The 18,691-nt window shown below is 42.1% G+C and overlaps 7 non-coding genes across 7 annotated transcripts; all 7 read right to left on the bottom strand.

The window, feature by feature from the left end:
- Positions 1-465: 465 nt before the first annotated feature.
- On the bottom strand, positions 466-572 carry LOC126196791 (U6 spliceosomal RNA). The gene has a single exon (XR_007539233.1). It is a non-coding gene; the product is annotated as a U6 spliceosomal RNA (small nuclear RNA).
- Positions 573-3,276: 2,704 nt separating this feature from the next.
- Positions 3,277-3,383, bottom strand: LOC126196796 (U6 spliceosomal RNA). Its single transcript, XR_007539238.1, has one exon. It is a non-coding gene; the product is annotated as a U6 spliceosomal RNA (small nuclear RNA).
- A 2,492-nt stretch (positions 3,384-5,875) lies between these two features.
- LOC126196736 (U6 spliceosomal RNA) lies at positions 5,876-5,982 on the bottom strand. The gene has a single exon (XR_007539184.1). It is a non-coding gene; the product is annotated as a U6 spliceosomal RNA (small nuclear RNA).
- A 2,493-nt stretch (positions 5,983-8,475) lies between these two features.
- Positions 8,476-8,582, bottom strand: LOC126196799 (U6 spliceosomal RNA). Its single transcript, XR_007539240.1, has one exon. It is a non-coding gene; the product is annotated as a U6 spliceosomal RNA (small nuclear RNA).
- A 2,472-nt stretch (positions 8,583-11,054) lies between these two features.
- Positions 11,055-11,161, bottom strand: LOC126196735 (U6 spliceosomal RNA). The gene has a single exon (XR_007539183.1). It is a non-coding gene; the product is annotated as a U6 spliceosomal RNA (small nuclear RNA).
- Positions 11,162-13,633: 2,472 nt separating this feature from the next.
- LOC126196794 (U6 spliceosomal RNA) lies at positions 13,634-13,740 on the bottom strand. Its single transcript, XR_007539236.1, has one exon. It is a non-coding gene; the product is annotated as a U6 spliceosomal RNA (small nuclear RNA).
- A 2,493-nt stretch (positions 13,741-16,233) lies between these two features.
- LOC126196784 (U6 spliceosomal RNA) lies at positions 16,234-16,340 on the bottom strand. The gene has a single exon (XR_007539227.1). It is a non-coding gene; the product is annotated as a U6 spliceosomal RNA (small nuclear RNA).
- Positions 16,341-18,691: the final 2,351 nt, after the last annotated feature.

Raw genomic sequence — 18,691 nt, 5'->3', positions numbered from 1 at the left:
GTTGATGTCAGGTTTCCAAATGTTGTGTGTGGCAGTAGGTGTGTGTTATGAAATGACGTGATTGAGACAGTAGGAAGAGATGTTGTGCCAGCAGAGTGTGATACTGAGGAAGAGAAGAGGCTTTTGCCTGTGCTAGGCTTAGTCTTAGACTCGCTGTGATTTGTGTCACGTTTGCGAATGAGCTGAAGGGGTGCTAGTGACATGTACTTGTGTCAGTGTGGTTGTGGTTTTGGTGTTCTTGCTGAGTTGTTATTAGAGTGACATTTTAGATGTGCATTGGTGATGTAAGGGATAGGTTTATTGCCAGTTTTATCATGTTCTGTTGTGAATGAAAGAGAGTGGAGGAGAACTGCGTAAATGGTCAGCATAGTTTGTGACAAGTGGGTGCAGATATGAAGCGAAACTTGTGTAGGTGGCTGAGGGTATTAGCAGCTGATGTGAGACATGAGAGAGTGAGATTGCGAAAAAAATGTGGAACGCTTCACGATTTTGCGCGTCATCCTTGCGCAGGGGCCATGCTAATCTTCTCTGTATCGTTCCAATTTTAGTATATGTACCGCCGAAGCGAGTACATTCGAGGAGCCGTCTGAAATTGTATATATAGTTATGGCGTCGCGTCAAACATGGTTCGGCTTGGACGTAGCTTTACGCAGCTCTGGCGAGGATCACAAGGCCTGCCGAGTGCTAATCTGTGAATTAATTACTGCGAGGTGTCGTTCTTAGTAAGTGGCAGCTCTGTCAACTGTATTATTTGGCAGTATTGGATGTAAAACTTAGATCGTAGAGTCGCTTGCTCTCGCAGCATCCACCCAGAGCAGCAGCAGGTTCACACAGCTGCCGCTAGGCGGCAGCAAGACGTGTTGGCACGTATTGTCGCCATGTTCTCACATCGCGAGTTTAGTGTCTCATAGGCATACCTATGAAACACACTTCTCTAATGTGTGGGATAAATGACGCTGATTGGAGCTGGTAGCAGGTCTTGAAGACTCTCAAAACAAGCGAATATTTTTGCGAAACTGTCTTCACTGCTAACACAAATTGCATTACTCTTTCAGTGGTACTTTCTTACGATACTAATCGATTTAATGACAGAGTGCGCATATGCAAGGCAACTTTTAACTCACACATCAAGTACACCACAAGAAGACACAGTCTGTGACCATGTACATTATTGAGTAACTCCTATTCATCCAATGGTGCCAGAAGACAATAGTGACTGCAAAAAGAGACACAGTAGCCTCACGAACCATTAAAACCACCATTCATATTGCACACTTTGAAACACAGCAGTGTAGGCCATTACTAGCGCATGGATGGGTGAATGCGGGTTGTGTGAGATAGTAGTAGGAATGATGGACATAGTTCCGTTTTCAGTACAATACCCTGTGATATATTTGTGTTGATCCAAGATTACACAGGGCAGGTCTACTTGGCAAGAGTGAAACACTGTGATGGAGATGTGTGAATGAGCCTAAAATATTGAGCGGACATGTGGTAAGAGAAACCAGGTTAGCATTGTGTTAGTAGCTGTAGTTATGTTCCTGTGAAATGTCAATCAGATGTAATCCAGTTTGGTGAATGTTGTTATTGCAGGAAGAATTGCTAGTGCAAAACAAAGAGTGATAGGTTTAGTATCTGAAAGCAGTTAATAACTGAGTAGCTACTGGTGTCATGTGACACAAACTGGTTTGTGATGTTGCTGTCTGTTCCAAAATCTTGAAGCTTGCTAGTGTTTTGTGTCTTGACTGCCTCTGTATTTGCTTATGTGCTAGAGCTTCTGTGTATGTGACATGATGAATATTGCATGCAGGGTTTGTCCAATCTTTCCGCTAGACACAGGATGAGAGGTGCATCAGCTGTAATTGTGAACAGCATCGACTTGTATGACATTGATGGGATTCAAAGTGCTGTCAAAATAGTAGAGCCTCACATCTAAATACTATATGTTAATATTAGCATACTGGTCTGCTTTCTAAACACTTCAGTGTTGTGGTATTCATTGGCTGACACTTTTGAATTTAATTTAGGTAACTATATGTAGTGGCAGATTGCCAGCCATGTTTGTAAAATACTTTGTGTGTCGCACTAGTGAAATTTGTACATGACATGCTGGTGCACCACAGATTTGCTGTAATAGTTGGTTTTTAGGTGAAGGGCAGTGGCTTATTACACAGGCAGATATGCTTGAGTTAAGAATCTGATGAGGTGTCACCTGCAGTCTGTATTATGAGGATGCAGCTGGACAGCAAGGCCACTAGGAGAGTTACTTGAAACATAATGTTAAATGAACTTCCTGTAAAGGGGTAACTTGCACACTTAATGATTAAAGAGACATCTACCTTCACATGTTTATTTATGCTGCTGAAACAATTATGACATCAGCTACAGCCATGAAGATGAATAAAGTTAAATGTTGTGGGTCTGTGTGCAGAAAGTATGTGATAGTGGCATACAGGCACCAGAAGCTTTGTAGGCGTTAGAGAAAAATAAATATTAGGTTCAAATGGTTTAAATGGCTCTGAGCACTATGGGACTCAACTGCTGAGGTCATTTGTCCCCTAGAACTTAGAACTAGTTAAACCTAACTAACCTAAGGACATCACCACATCCATGCCCGAGGCAGAATTCGAACCTGCGACCGTAGCGGTCTTGCGGTTCCAGACTGCAGCGCCTTTAACCGCACGGCCACTTCGGCCGGCAAATATTAGGTAATGCAAGCTAATTTTAGAACGCTAGAGTGTATTTAAGCAGTAGTCTGAGTGATTGTATGTGAGTGAGAAAGATTTGGAACATGCAGCTATCTTGTGTAAAGTTGATGTCAGGTTTCCAAATGTTGTGTGTGGCAGTAGGTGTGTGTTATGAAATGACGTGATTGAGACAGTAGGAAGAGATGTTGTGCCAGCAGAGTGTGATACTGAGGAAGAGAAGAGGCTTTTGCCTGTGCTAGGCTTAGTCTTAGACTCGCTGTGATTTGTGTCACGTTTGCGAATGAGCTGAAGGGGTGCTAGTGACATGTACTTGTGTCAGTGTGGTTGTGGTTTTGGTGTGCTTGCTGAGTTGTTATTAGAGTGACATTTTAGATGTGCATTGGTGATGTAAGGGATAGGTTTATTGCCAGTTTTATCATGTTCTGTTGTGAATGAAAGAGAGTGGAGGAGAACTGCGTAAATGGTCAGCATAGTTTGTGACAAGTGGGTGCAGATATGAAGCGAAACTTGTGTAGGTGGCTGAGGGTATTAGCAGCTGATGTGAGACATGAGAGAGTGAGATTGCGAAAAAAATGTGGAACGCTTCACGATTTTGCGTGTCATCCTTGCGCAGGGGCCATGCTAATCTTCTCTGTGTCGTTCCAATTTTAGTATATGTACCGCCGAAGCGAGTACATTCGAGGAGCCCTCTGAAATTGTATATATAGTTATGGCGTCGCGTCAAACATGGTTCGGCTTGGACGTAGCTTTACGCAGCTCTGGCGAGGATCACAAGGCCTGCCGAGTGCTAATCTGTGAATTAATTACTGCGAGGTGTCGTTCTTAGTAAGTGGCAGCTCTGTCAACTGTATTATTTGGCAGTATTGGATGTAAAACTTAGATCGTAGAGTCGCTTGCTCTCGCAGCATCCACCCAGAGCAGCAGCAGGTTCACACAGCTGCCGCTAGGCGGCAGCAAGACGTGTTGGCACGTATTGTCGCCATGTTCTCACATCGCGAGTTTAGTGTCTCATAGGCATACCTATGAAACACACTTCTCTAATGTGTGGGATAAATGACGCTGTTTGGAGCTGGTAGCAGGTCTTGAAGACTCTCAAAACAAGCGAATATTTTTGCGAAACTGTCTTCACTGCTAACACATATTGCATTACTCTTTCAGTGGTACTTTCTTACGATACTAATTGATTTAATGACAGAGTGCGCATATGCAAGGCAACTTTTAACTCACACATCAAGTACACCACAAGAAGACACAGTCTGTGACCATGTACATTATTGAGTAACTCCTATTCATCCAATGGTGCCAGAAGACAATAGTGACTGCAAAAAGAGACACAGTAGCCTCACGAACCATTAAAACCACCATTCATATTGCACACTTTGAAACACAGCAGTGTAGGCCATTACTAGCGCATGGATGGGTGAATGCGAGTTGTGTGAGATAGTAGTAGGAATGATGGACATAGTTCCGTTTTCAGTACAATACCAGGTGATATATTTGTGTTGATCCAAGATTACACAGGGCAGGTCTACTTGGCAAGAGTGAAACACTGTGATGGAGATGTGTGAATGAGCCTAAAATATTGAGCGGACATGTGGTAAGAGAAACCAGGTTAGCATTGTGTTAGTAGCTGTAGTTATGTTCCTGTGAAATGTCAATCAGATGTAATCCAGTTTGGTGAATGTTGTTATTGCAGGAAGAATTGCTAGTGCAAAACAAAGAGTGATAGGTTTAGTATCTGAAAGCAGTTAATAACTGAGTAGCTACTGGTGTCATGTGACACAAACTGGTTTGTGATGTTGCTGTCTGTTCCAAAATCTTGAAGCTTGCTAGTGTTTTGTGTCTTGACTGCCTCTGTATTTGCTTATGTGCTAGAGCTTCTGTATATGTGACATGATGAATATTGCATGCAGGGTTTGTCCAATCTTTCTGCTAGACACAGGATGAGAGGTGCATCAGCTGTAATTGTGAACAGCATCGACTTGTATGACATTGATGGGATTCAAAGTGCTGTCAAAATAGTAGAGCCTCACATCTAAATACTATATGTTAATATTAGCATACTGGTCTGCTTTCTAAACACTTCAGTGTTGTGGTATTCATTGGCTGACACTTTTGAATTTAATTTAGGTAACTACATGTAGGGCAGATTGCCAGACATGTTTGTAAAATACTTTGTGTGTCGCACTAGTGAAATTTGTACATGACATGCTGGTGCACCACAGATTTGCTGTAATAGTTGGTTTTTAGGTGAAGGGCAGTGGCTTATTACACAGGCAGATATGCTTGAGTTCAGAATCTGATGAGGTGTCACCTGCAGCCTGTATTATGAGGCTGCAGCTGGACAGCAAGGCCACTAGGAGAGTTACTTGAAACATAATGTTAAATGAACTTCCTGTAAAGGGGTAACTTGCACACTTAATGATTAAAGAGACATCTACCTTCACATGTTTATTTATGCTGCTGAAACAATTATGGCATCAGCTGCAGCCATGAAGATGAATAAAGTTAAATGTTGTGGGTCTGTGTGCAGAAAGTATGTGATAGTGGCATACAGGCACCAGAAGCTTTGTAGGCGTTAGAGAAAAATAAATATTAGGTAATGCAAGCTAATTTTAGAGCGCTAGAGTGTATTTAAGCAGTAGTCTGAGTGAAAGTATGTGAGTGAGAAAGATTTGGAACATGCAGCTATCTTGTGTAAAGTTGATGTCAGGTTTCCAAATGTTGTGTGTGGCAGTAGGTGTGTGTTATGAAATGACGTGATTGAGACAGTAGGAAGAGATGTTGTGCCAGCAGAGTGTGATACTGAGGAAGAGAAGAGGCTTTTGCCTGTGCTAGGCTTAGTCTTAGACTCGCTGTGATTTGTGTCACGTTTGCGAATGAGCTGAAGGGGTGCTAGTGACATGTACTTGTGTCAGTGTGGTTGTGGTTTTGGTGTGCTTGCTGAGTTGTTATTAGAGTGACATTTTAGATGTGCATTGGTGATGTAAGGGATAGGTTTATTGCCAGTTTTATCATGTTCTGTTGTGAATGAAAGAGAGTGGAGGAGAACTGCGTAAATGGTCAGCATAGTTTGTGACAAGTGGGTGCAGATATGAAGCGAAACTTGTGTAGGTGGCTGAGGGTATTAGCAGCTGATGTGAGACATGAGAGAGTGAGATTGCGAAAAAAATGTGGAACGCTTCACGATTTTGCGTGTCATCCTTGCGCAGGGGCCATGCTAATCTTCTCTGTATCGTTCCAATTTTAGTATATGTACCGCCGAAGCGAGTACATTCGAGGAGCCCTCTGAAATTGTATATATAGTTATGGCGTCGCGTCAAACATGGTTCGGCTTGGACGTAGCTTTACGCAGCTCTGGCGAGGATCACAAGGCCTGCCGAGTGCTAATCTGTGAATTAATTACTGCGAGGTGTCGTTCTTAGTAAGTGGCAGCTCTGTCAACTGTATTATTTGGCAGTATTGGATGTAAAACTTAGATCGTAGAGTCGCTTGCTCTCGCAGCATCCACCCAGAGCAGCAGCAGGTTCACACAGCTGCCGCTAGGTGGCAGCAAGACGTGTTGGCACGTATTGTCGCCATGTTCTCACATCGCGAGTTTAGTGTCTCATAGGCATACCTATGAAACACACTTCTCTAATGTGTGGGATAAATGACGCTGATTGGAGCTGGTAGCAGGTCTTGAAGACTCTCAAAACAAGCGAATATTTTTGCGAAACTGTCTTCACTGCTAACACAAATTGCATTACTCTTTCAGTGGTACTTTCTTACGATACTAATCGATTTAATGACAGAGTGCGCATATGCAAGGCAACTTTTAACTCACACATCAAGTACACCACAAGAAGACACAGTCTGTGACCATGTACATTATTGAGTAACTCCTATTCATCCAATGGTGCCAGAAGACAATAGTGACTGCAAAAAGAGACACAGTAGCCTCACGAACCATTAAAACCACCATTCATATTGCACACTTTGAAACACAGCAGTGTAGGCCATTACTAGCGCATGGATGGGTGAATGCGAGTTGTGTGAGATAGTAGTAGGAATGATGGACATAGTTCCGTTTTCAGTACAATACCAGGTGATATATTTGTGTTGATCCAAGATTACACAGGGCAGGTCTACTTGGCAAGAGTGAAACACTGTGATGGAGATGTGTGAATGAGCCTAAAATATTGAGCGGACATGTGGTAAGAGAAACCAGGTTAGCATTGTGTTAGTAGCTGTAGTTATGTTCCTGTGAAATGTCAATCAGATGTAATCCAGTTTGGTGAATGTTGTTATTGCAGGAAGAATTGCTAGTGCAAAACAAAGAGTGATAGGTTTAGTATCTGAAAGCAGTTAATAACTGAGTAGCTACTGGTGTCATGTGACACAAACTGGTTTGTGATGTTGCTGTCTGTTCCAAAATCTTGAAGCTTGCTAGTGTTTTGTGTCTTGACTGCCTCTGTATTTGCTTATGTGCTAGAGCTTCTGTGTATGTGACATGATGAATATTGCATGCAGGGTTTGTCCAATCTTTCTGCTAGACACAGGATGAGAGGTGCATCAGCTGTAATTGTGAACAGCATCGACTTGTATGACATTGATGGGATTCAAAGTGCTGTCAAAATAGTAGAGCCTCACATCTAAATACTATATGTTAATATTAGCATACTGGTCTGCTTTCTAAACACTTCAGTGTTGTGGTATTCATTGGCTGACACTTTTGAATTTAATTTAGGTAACTATATGTAGTGGCAGATTGCCAGACATGTTTGTAAAATACTTTGTGTGTCGCACTAGTGAAATTTGTACATGACATGCTGGTGCACCACAGATTTGCTGTAATAGTTGGTTTTTAGGTGAAGGGCAGTGGCTTATTACACAGGCAGATATGCTTCAGTTAAGAATCTGATGAGGTGTCACCTGCAGCCTGTATTATGAGGCTGCAGCTGGACAGCAAGGCCACTAGGAGAGTTACTTGAAACATAATGTTAAATGAACTTCCTGTAAAGGGGTAACTTGCACACTTAATGATTAAAGAGACATCTACCTTCACATGTTTATTTATGCTGCTGAAACAATTATGACATCAGCTACAGCCATGAAGATGAATAAAGTTAAATGTTGTGGGTCTGTGTGCAGAAAGTATGTGATAGTGGCATACAGGCACCAGAAGCTTTGTAGGCGTTAGAGAAAAATAAATATTAGGTAATGCAAGCTAATTTTAGAGCGCTAGAGTGTATTTAAGCAGTAGTCTGAGTGAAAGTATGTGAGTGAGAAAGATTTGGAACATGCAGCTATCTTGTGTAAAGTTGATGTCAGGTTTCCAAATGTTGTGTGTGGCAGTAGGTGTGTGTTATGAAATGACGTGATTGAGACAGTAGGAAGAGATGTTGTGCCAGCAGAGTGTGATACTGAGGAAGAGAAGAGGCTTTTGCCTGTGCTAGGCTTAGTCTTAGACTCGCTGTGATTTGTGTCACGTTTGCGAATGAGCTGAAGGGGTGCTAGTGACATGTACTTGTGTCAGTGTGGTTGTGGTTTTGGTGTGCTTGCTGAGTTGTTATTAGAGTGACATTTTAGATGTGCATTGGTGATGTAAGGGATAGGTTTATTGCCAGTTTTATCATGTTCTGTTGTGAATGAAAGAGAGTGGAGGAGAACTGCGTAAATGGTCAGCATAGTTTGTGACAAGTGGGTGCAGATATGAAGCGAAACTTGTGTAGGTGGCTGAGGGTATTAGCAGCTGATGTGAGACATGAGAGAGTGAGATTGCGAAAAAAATGTGGAACGCTTCACGATTTTGCGTGTCATCCTTGCGCAGGGGCCATGCTAATCTTCTCTGTAACGTTCCAATTTTAGTATATGTACCGCCGAAGCGAGTACATTCGAGGAGCCCTCTGAAATTGTATATATAGTTATGGCGTCGCGTCAAACATGGTTCGGCTTGGACGTAGCTTTACGCAGCTCTGGCGAGGATCACAAGGCCTGCCGAGTGCTAATCTGTGAATTAATTACTGCGAGGTGTCGTTCTTAGTAAGTGGCAGCTCTGTGAACTGTATTATTTGGCAGTATTGGATGTAAAACTCAGATCGTAGAGTCGCTTGCTCTCGCAGCATCCACCCAGAGCAGCAGCAGGTTCACACAGCTGCCGCTAGGCGGCAGCAAGACGTGTTGGCACGTATTGTCGCCATGTTCTCACATCGCGAGTTTAGTGTCTCATAGGCATACCTATGAAACACACTTCTCTAATGTGTGGGATAAATGACGCTGATTGGAGCTGGTAGCAGGTCTTGAAGACTCTCAAAACAAGCGAATATTTTTGCGAAACTGTCTTCACTGCTAACACAAATTGCATTACTCTTTCAGTGGTACTTTCTTACGATACTAATCGATTTAATGACAGAGTGCGCATATGCAAGGCAACTTTTAACTCACACATCAAGTACACCACAAGAAGACACAGTCTGTGACCATGTACATTATTGAGTAACTCCTATTCATCCAATGGTGCCAGAAGACAATAGTGACTGCAAAAAGAGACACAGTAGCCTCACGAACCATTAAAACCACCATTCATATTGCACACTTTGAAACACAGCAGTGTAGGCCATTACTAGCGCATGGATGGGTGAATGCGAGTTGTGTGAGATAGTAGTAGGAATGATGGACATAGTTCCGTTTTCAGTACAATACCAGGTGATATATTTGTGTTGATCCAAGATTACACAGGGCAGGTCTACTTGGCAAGAGTGAAACACTGTGATGGAGATGTGTGAATGAGCCTAAAATATTGAGCGGACATGTGGTAAGAGAAACCAGGTTAGCATTGTGTTAGTAGCTGTAGTTATGTTCCTGTGAAATGTCAATCAGATGTAATCCAGTTTGGTGAATGTTGTTATTGCAGGAAGAATTGCTAGTGCAAAACAAAGAGTGATAGGTTTAGTATCTGAAAGCAGTTAATAACTGAGTAGCTACTGGTGTCATGTGACACAAACTGGTTTGTGATGTTGCTGTCTGTTCCAAAATCTTGAAGCTTGCTAGTGTTTTGTGTCTTGACTGCCTCTGTATTTGCTTATGTGCTAGAGCTTCTGTGTATGTGACATGATGAATATTGCATGCAGGGTTTGTCCAATCTTTCTGCTAGACACAGGATGAGAGGTGCATCAGCTGTAATTGTGAACAGCATCGACTTGTATGACATTGATGGGATTCAAAGTGCTGTCAAAATAGTAGAGCCTCACATCTAAATACTATATGTTAATATTAGCATACTGGTCTGCTTTCTAAACACTTCAGTGTTGTGGTATTCATTGGCTGACACTTTTGAATTTAATTTAGGTAACTATATGTAGTGGCAGATTGCCAGACATGTTTGTAAAATACTTTGTGTGTCGCACTAGTGAAATTTGTACATGACATGCTGGTGCACCACAGATTTGCTGTAATAGTTGGTTTTTAGGTGAAGGGCAGTGGCTTATTACACAGGCAGATATGCTTGAGTTAAGAATCTGATGAGGTGTCACCTGCAGTCTGTATTATGAGGCTGCAGCTGGACAGCAAGGCCACTAGGAGAGTTACTTGAAACATAATGTTAAATGAACTTCCTGTAAAGGGGTAACTTGCACACTTAATGATTAAAGAGACATCTACCTTCACATGTTTATTTATGCTGCTGAAACAATTATGACATCAGCTACAGCCATGAAGATGAATAAAGTTAAATGTTGTGGGTCTGTGTGCAGAAAGTATGTGATAGTGGCATACAGGCACCAGAAGCTTTGTAGGCGTTAGAGAAAAATAAATATTAGGTAATGCAAGCTAATTTTAGAGCGCTAGAGTGTATTTAAGCAGTAGTCTGAGTGAAAGTATGTGAGTGAGAAAGATTTGGAACATGCAGCTATCTTGTGTAAAGTTGATGTCAGGTTTCCAAATGTTGTGTGTGGCAGTAGGTGTGTGTTATGAAATGACGTGATTGAGACAGTAGGAAGAGATGTTGTGCCAGCAGAGTGTGATACTGAGGAAGAGAAGAGGCTTTTGCCTGTGCTAGGCTTAGTCTTAGACTCGCTGTGATTTGTGTCACGTTTGCGAATGAGCTGAAGGGGTGCTAGTGACATGTACTTTGGTGTGCTTGCTGAGTTGTTATTAGAGTGACATTTTAGATGTGCATTGGTGATGTAAGGGATAGGTTTATTGCCAGTTTTATCATGTTCTGTTGTGAATGAAAGAGAGTGGAGGAGAACTGCGTAAATGGTCAGCATAGTTTGTGACAAGTGGGTGCAGATATGAAGCGAAACTTGTGTAGGTGGCTGAGGGTATTAGCAGCTGATGTGAGACATGAGAGAGTGAGATTGCGAAAAAAATGTGGAACGCTTCACGATTTTGCGTGTCATCCTTGCGCAGGGGCCATGCTAATCTTCTCTGTATCGTTCCAATTTTAGTATATGTACCGCCGAAGCGAGTACATTCGAGGAGCCCTCTGAAATTGTATATATAGTTATGGCGTCGCGTCAAACATGGTTCGGCTTGGACGTAGCTTTACGCAGCTCTGGCGAGGATCACAAGGCCTGCCGAGTGCTAATCTGTGAATTAATTACTGCGAGGTGTCGTTCTTAGTAAGTGGCAGCTCTGTCAACTGTATTATTTGGCAGTATTGGATGTAAAACATAGATCGTAGAGTCGCTTGCTCTCGCAGCATCCACCCAGAGCAGCAGCAGGTTCACACAGCTGCCGCTAGGCGGCAGCAAGACGTGTTGGCACGTATTGTCGCCATGTTCTCACATCGCGAGTTTAGTGTCTCATAGGCATACCTATGAAACACACTTCTCTAATGTGTGGGATAAATGACGCTGATTGGAGCTGGTAGCAGGTCTTGAAGACTCTCAAAACAAGCGAATATTTTTGCGAAACTGTCTTCACTGCTAACACAAATTGCATTACTCTTTCAGTGGTACTTTCTTACGATACTAATCGATTTAATGACAGAGTGCGCATATGCAAGGCAACTTTTAACTCACACATCAAGTACACCACAAGAAGACACAGTCTGTGACCATGTACATTATTGAGTAACTCCTATTCATCCAATGGTGCCAGAAGACAATAGTGACTGCAAAAAGAGACACAGTAGCCTCACGAACCATTAAAACCACCATTCATATTGCACACTTTGAAACACAGCAGTGTAGGCCATTACTAGCGCATGGATGGGTGAATGCGAGTTGTGTGAGATAGTAGTAGGAATGATGGACATAGTTCCGTTTTCAGTACAATACCAGGTGATATATTTGTGTTGATCCAAGATTACACAGGGCAGGTCTACTTGGCAAGAGTGAAACACTGTGATGGAGATGTGTGAATGAGCCTAAAATATTGAGCGGACATGTGGTAAGAGAAACCAGGTTAGCATTGTGTTAGTAGCTGTAGTTATGTTCCTGTGAAATGTCAATCAGATGTAATCCAGTTTGGTGAATGTTGTTATTGCAGGAAGAATTGCTAGTGCAAAACAAAGAGTGATAGGTTTAGTATCTGAAAGCAGTTAATAACTGAGTAGCTACTGGTGTCATGTGACACAAACTGGTTTGTGATGTTGCTGTCTGTTCCAAAATCTTGAAGCTTGCTAGTGTTTTGTGTCTTGACTGCCTCTGTATTTGCTTATGTGCTAGAGCTTCTGTGTATGTGACATGATGAATATTGCATGCAGGGTTTGTCCAATCTTTCTGCTAGACACAGGATGAGAGGTGCATCAGCTGTAATTGTGAACAGCATCGACTTGTATGACATTGATGGGATTCAAAGTGCTGTCAAAATAGTAGAGCCTCACATCTAAATACTATATGTTAATATTAGCATACTGGTCTGCTTTCTAAACACTTCAGTGTTGTGGTATTCATTGGCTGACACTTTTGAATTTAATTTAGGTAACTATATGTAGTGGCAGATTGCCAGACATGTTTGTAAAATACTTTGTGTGTCGCACTAGTGAAATTTGTACATGACATGCTGGTGCACCACAGATTTGCTGTAATAGTTGGTTTTTAGGTGAAGGGCAGTGGCTTATTACACAGGCAGATATGCTTCAGTTAAGAATCTGATGAGGTGTCACCTGCAGCCTGTATTATGAGGCTGCAGCTGGACAGCAAGGCCACTAGGAGAGTTACTTGAAACATAATGTTAAATGAACTTCCTGTAAAGGGGTAACTTGCACACTTAATGATTAAAGAGACATCTACCTTCACATGTTTATTTATGCTGCTGAAACAATTATGGCATCAGCTGCAGCCATGAAGATGAATAAAGTTAAATGTTGTGGGTCTGTGTGCAGAAAGTATGTGATAGTGGCATACAGGCACCAGAAGCTTTGTAGGCGTTAGAGAAAAATAAATATTAGGTAATGCAAGCTAATTTTAGAGCGCTAGAGTGTATTTAAGCAGTAGTCTGAGTGAAAGTATGTGAGTGAGAAAGATTTGGAACATGCAGCTATCTTGTGTAAAGTTGATGTCAGGTTTCCAAATGTTGTGTGTGGCAGTAGGTGTGTGTTATGAAATGACGTGATTGAGACAGTAGGAAGAGATGTTGTGCCAGCAGAGTGTGATACTGAGGAAGAGAAGAGGCTTTTGCCTGTGCTAGGCTTAGTCTTAGACTCGCTGTGATTTGTGTCACGTTTGCGAATGAGCTGAAGGGGTGCTAGTGACATGTACTTTGGTGTGCTTGCTGAGTTGTTATTAGAGTGACATTTTAGATGTGCATTGGTGATGTAAGGGATAGGTTTATTGCCAGTTTTATCATGTTCTGTTGTGAATGAAAGAGAGTGGAGGAGAACTGCGTAAATGGTCAGCATAGTTTGTGACAAGTGGGTGCAGATATGAAGCGAAACTTGTGTAGGTGGCTGAGGGTATTAGCAGCTGATGTGAGACATGAGAGAGTGAGATTGCGAAAAAAGTGTGGAACGCTTCACGATTTTGCGTGTCATCCTTGCGCAGGGGCCATGCTAATCTTCTCTGTATCGTTCCAATTTTAGTATATGTACCGCCGAAGCGAGTACATTCGAGGAGCCCTCTGAAATTGTATATATAGTTATGGCGTCGCGTCAAACATGGTTCGGCTTGGACGTAGCTTTACGCAGCTCTGGCGAGGATCACAAGGCCTGCCGAGTGCTAATCTGTGAATTAATTACTGCGAGGTGTCGTTCTTAGTAAGTGGCAGCTCTGTCAACTGTATTATTTGGCAGTATTGGATGTAAAACTTAGATCGTAGAGTCGCTTGCTCTCGCAGCATCCACCCAGAGCAGCAGCAGGTTCACACAGCTGCCGCTAGGCGGCAGCAAGACGTGTTGGCACGTATTGTCGCCATGTTCTCACATCGCGAGTTTAGTGTCTCATAGGCATACCTATGAAACACACTTCTCTAATGTGTGGGATAAATGACGCTGTTTGGAGCTGGTAGCAGGTCTTGAAGACTCTCAAAACAAGCGAATATTTTTGCGAAACTGTCTTCACTGCTAACACAAATTGCATTACTCTTTCAGTGGTACTTTCTTACGATACTAATCGATTTAATGACAGAGTGCGCATATGCAAGGCAACTTTTAACTCACACATCAAGTACACCACAAGAAGACACAGTCTGTGACCATGTACATTATTGAGTAACTCCTATTCATCCAATGGTGCCAGAAGACAATAGTGACTGCAAAAAGAGACACAGTAGCCTCACGAACCATTAAAACCACCATTCATATTGCACACTTTGAAACACAGCAGTGTAGGCCATTACTAGCGCATGGATGGGTGAATGCGAGTTGTGTGAGATAGTAGTAGGAATGATGGACATAGTTCCGTTTTCAGTACAATACCAGGTGATATATTTGTGTTGATCCAAGATTACACAGGGCAGGTCTACTTGGCAAGAGTGAAACACTGTGATGGAGATGTGTGAATGAGCCTAAAATATTGAGCGGACATGTGGTAAGAGAAACCAGGTTAGCATTGTGTTAGTAGCTGTAGTTATGTTCCTGTGAAATGTCAATCAGATGTAATCCAGTTTGGTGAATGTTGTTATTGCAGGAAGAATTGCTAGTGCAAAACAAAGAGTGATAGGTTTAGTATCTGAAAGCAGTTAATAACTGAGTAGCTACTGGTGTCATGTGACACAAACTGGTTTGTGATGTTGCTGTCTGTTCCAAAATCTTGAAGCTTGCTAGTGTTTTGTGTCTTGACTGCCTCTGTATTTGCTTATGTGCTAGAGCTTCTGTGTATGTGACATGATGAATATTGCATGCAGGGTTTGTCCAATCTTTCTGCTAGACACAGGATGAGAGGTGCATCAGCTGTAATTGTGAACAGCATCGACTTGTATGACATTGATGGGATTCAAAGTGCTGTCAAAATAGTAGAGCCTCACATCTAAATACTATATGTTAATATTAGCATACTGGTCTGCTTTCAAAACACTTCAGTGTTGTGGTATTCATTGGCTGACACTTTTGAATTTAATTTAGGTAAGTACATGTAGTGGCAGATTGCCAGACATGTTTGTAAAATACTTTGTGTGTCACACTAGTGAAATTTGTACATGACATGCTGGTGCACCACAGATTTGCTGTAATAGTTGGTTTTTAGGTGAAGGGCAGTGGCTTATTACACAGGCAGATATGCTTGAGTTAAGAATCTGATGAGGTGTCACCTGCAGCCTGTATTATGAGGCTGCAGCTGGACAGCAAGGCCACTAGGAGAGTTACTTGAAACATAATGTTAAATGAACTTCCTGTAAAGGGGTAACTTGCACACTTAATGATTAAAGAGACATCTACCTTCACATGTTTATTTATGCTGCTGAAACAATTATGGCATCAGCTGCAGCCATGAAGATGAATAAAGTTAAATGTTGTGGGTCTGTGTGCAGAAAGTATGTGATAGTGGCATACAGGCACCAGAAGCTTTGTAGGCGTTAGAGAAAAATAAATATTAGGTAATGCAAGCTAATTTTAGAGCGCTAGAGTGTATTTAAGCAGTAGTCTGAGTGAAAGTATGTGAGTGAGAAAGATTTGGAACATGCAGCTATCTTGTGTAAAGTTGATGTCAGGTTTCCAAATGTTGTGTGTGGCAGTAGGTGTGTGTTATGAAATGACGTGATTGAGACAGTAGGAAGAGATGTTGTGCCAGCAGAGTGTGATACTGAGGAAGAGAAGAGGCTTTTGCCTGTGCTAGGCTTAGTCTTAGACTCGCTGTGATTTGTGTCACGTTTGCGAATGAGCTGAAGGGGTGCTAGTGACATGTACTTGTGTCAGTGTGGTTGTGGTTTTGGTGTGCTTGCTGAGTTGTTATTAGAGTGACATTTTAGATGTGCATTGGTGATGTAAGGGATAGGTTTATTGCCAGTTTTATCATGTTCTGTTGTGAATGAAAGAGAGTGGAGGAGAACTGCGTAAATGGTCAGCATAGTTTGTGACAAGTGGGTGCAGATATGAAGCGAAACTTGTGTAGGTGGCTGAGGGTATTAGCAGCTGATGTGAGACATGAGAGAGTGAGATTGCGAAAAAAATGTGGAACGCTTCACGATTTTGCGTGTCATCCTTGCGCAGGGGCCATGCTAATCTTCTCTGTATCGTTACAATTTTAGTATATGTACCGCCGAAGCGAGTACATTCGAGGAGCCCTCTGAAATTGTATATATAGTTATGGCGTCGCGTCAAACATGGTTCGGCTTGGACGTAGCTTTACGCAGCTCTGGCGAGGATCACAAGGCCTGCCGAGTGCTAATCTGTGAATTAATTACTGCGAGGTGTCGTTCTTAGTAAGTGGCAGCTCTGTCAACTGTATTATTTGGCAGTATTGGATGTAAAACTTAGATCGTAGAGTCGCTTGCTCTCGCAGCATCCACCCAGAGCAGCAGCAGGTTCACACAGCTGCCGCTAGGCGGCAGCAAGACGTGTTGGCACGTATTGTCGCCATGTTCTCACATCGCGAGTTTAGTGTCTCATAGGCATACCTATGAAACACACTTCTCTAATGTGTGGGATAAATGACGCTGATTGGAGCTGGTAGCAGGTCTTGAAGACTCTCAAAGCAAGCGAATATTTTTGCGAAACTGTCTTCACTGCTAACACAAATTGCATTACTCTTTCAGTGGTACTTTCTTACGATACTAATCGATTTAATGACAGAGTGCGCATATGCAAGGCAACTTTTAACTCACACATCAAGTACACCACAAGAAGACACAGTCTGTGACCATGTACATTATTGAGTAACTCCTATTCATCCAATGGTGCCAGAAGACAATAGTGACTGCAAAAAGAGACACAGTAGCCTCACGAACCATTAAAACCACCATTCATATTGCACACTTTGAAACACAGCAGTGTAGGCCATTACTAGCGCATGGATGGGTGAATGCGAGTTGTGTGAGATAGTAGTAGGAATGATGGACATAGTTCCGTTTTCAGTACAATACCAGGTGATATATTTGTGTTGATCCAAGATTACACAGGGCAGGTCTACTTGGCAAGAGTGAAACACTGTGATGGAGATGTGTGAATGAGCCTAAAATATTGAGCGGACATGTGGTAAGAGAAACCAGGTTAGCATTGTGTTAGTAGCTGTAGTTATGTTCCTGTGAAATGTCAATCAGATGTAATCCAGTTTGGTGAATGTTGTTATTGCAGGAAGAATTGCTAGTGCAAAACAAAGAGTGATAGGTTTAGTATCTGAAAGCAGTTAATAACTGAGTAGCTACTGGTGTCATGTGACACAAACTGGTTTGTGATGTTGCTGTCTGTTCCAAAATCTTGAAGCTTGCTAGTGTTTTGTGTCTTGACTGCCTCTGTATTTGCTTATGTGCTAGAGCTTCTGTGTATGTGACATGATGAATATTGCATGCAGGGTTTGTCCAATCTTTCTGCTAGACACAGGATGAGAGGTGCATCAGCTGTAATTGTGAACAGCATCGACTTGTATGACATTGATGGGATTCAAAGTGCTGTCAAAATAGTAGAGCCTCACATCTAAATACTATATGTTAATATTAGCATACTGGTCTGCTTTCTAAACACTTCAGTGTTGTGGTATTCATTGGCTGACACTTTTGAATTTAATTTAGGTAACTATATGTAGTGGCAGATTGCCAGACATGTTTGTAAAATACTTTGTGTGTCGCACTAGTGAAATTTGTACATGACATGCTGGTGCACCACAGATTTGCTGTAATAGTTGGTTTTTAGGTGAAGGGCAGTGGCTTATTACACAGGCAGATATGCTTCAGTTAAGAATCTGATGAGGTGTCACCTGCAGCCTGTATTATGAGGCTGCAGCTGGACAGCAAGGCCACTAGGAGAGTTACTTGAAACATAATGTTAAATGAACTTCCTGTAAAGGGGTAACTTGCACACTTAATGATTAAAGAGACATCTACCTTCACATGTTTATTTATGCTGCTGAAACAATTATGGCATCAGCTGCAGCCATGAAGATGAATAAAGTTAAAGTTTGTGGGTCTGTGTGCAGAAAGTATGTGATAGTGGCATACAGGCACCAGAAGCTTTGTAGGCGTTAGAGAAAAATAAATATTAGGTAATGCAAGCTAATTTTAGAGCGCTAGAGTGTATTTAAGCAGTAGTCTGAGTGAAAGTATGTGAGTGAGAAAGATTTGGAACATGCAGCTATCTTGTGTAAAGTTGATGTCAGGTTTCCAAATGTTGTGTGTGGCAGTAGGTGTGTGTTATGAAATGACGTGATTGAGACAGTAGGAAGAGATGTTGTGCCAGCAGAGTGTGATACTGAGGAAGAGAAGAGGCTTTTGCCTGTGCTAGGCTTAGTCTTAGACTCGCTGTGATTTGTGTCACGTTTGCGAATGAGCTGAAGGGGTGCTAGTGACATGTACTTTGGTGTGCTTGCTGAGTTGTTATTAGAGTGACATTTTAGATGTGCATTGGTGATGTAAGGGATAGGTTTATTGCCAGTTTTATCATGTTCTGTTGTGAATGAAAGAGAGTGGAG

The sequence above is a fragment of the Schistocerca nitens genome, chromosome 7 (assembly GCF_023898315.1).
Source record: "Schistocerca nitens isolate TAMUIC-IGC-003100 chromosome 7, iqSchNite1.1, whole genome shotgun sequence".
Lineage (NCBI taxonomy): Eukaryota > Metazoa > Arthropoda > Insecta > Orthoptera > Acrididae > Schistocerca > Schistocerca nitens.
This window is presented reverse-complemented; position numbering and strand designations above follow the sequence as displayed.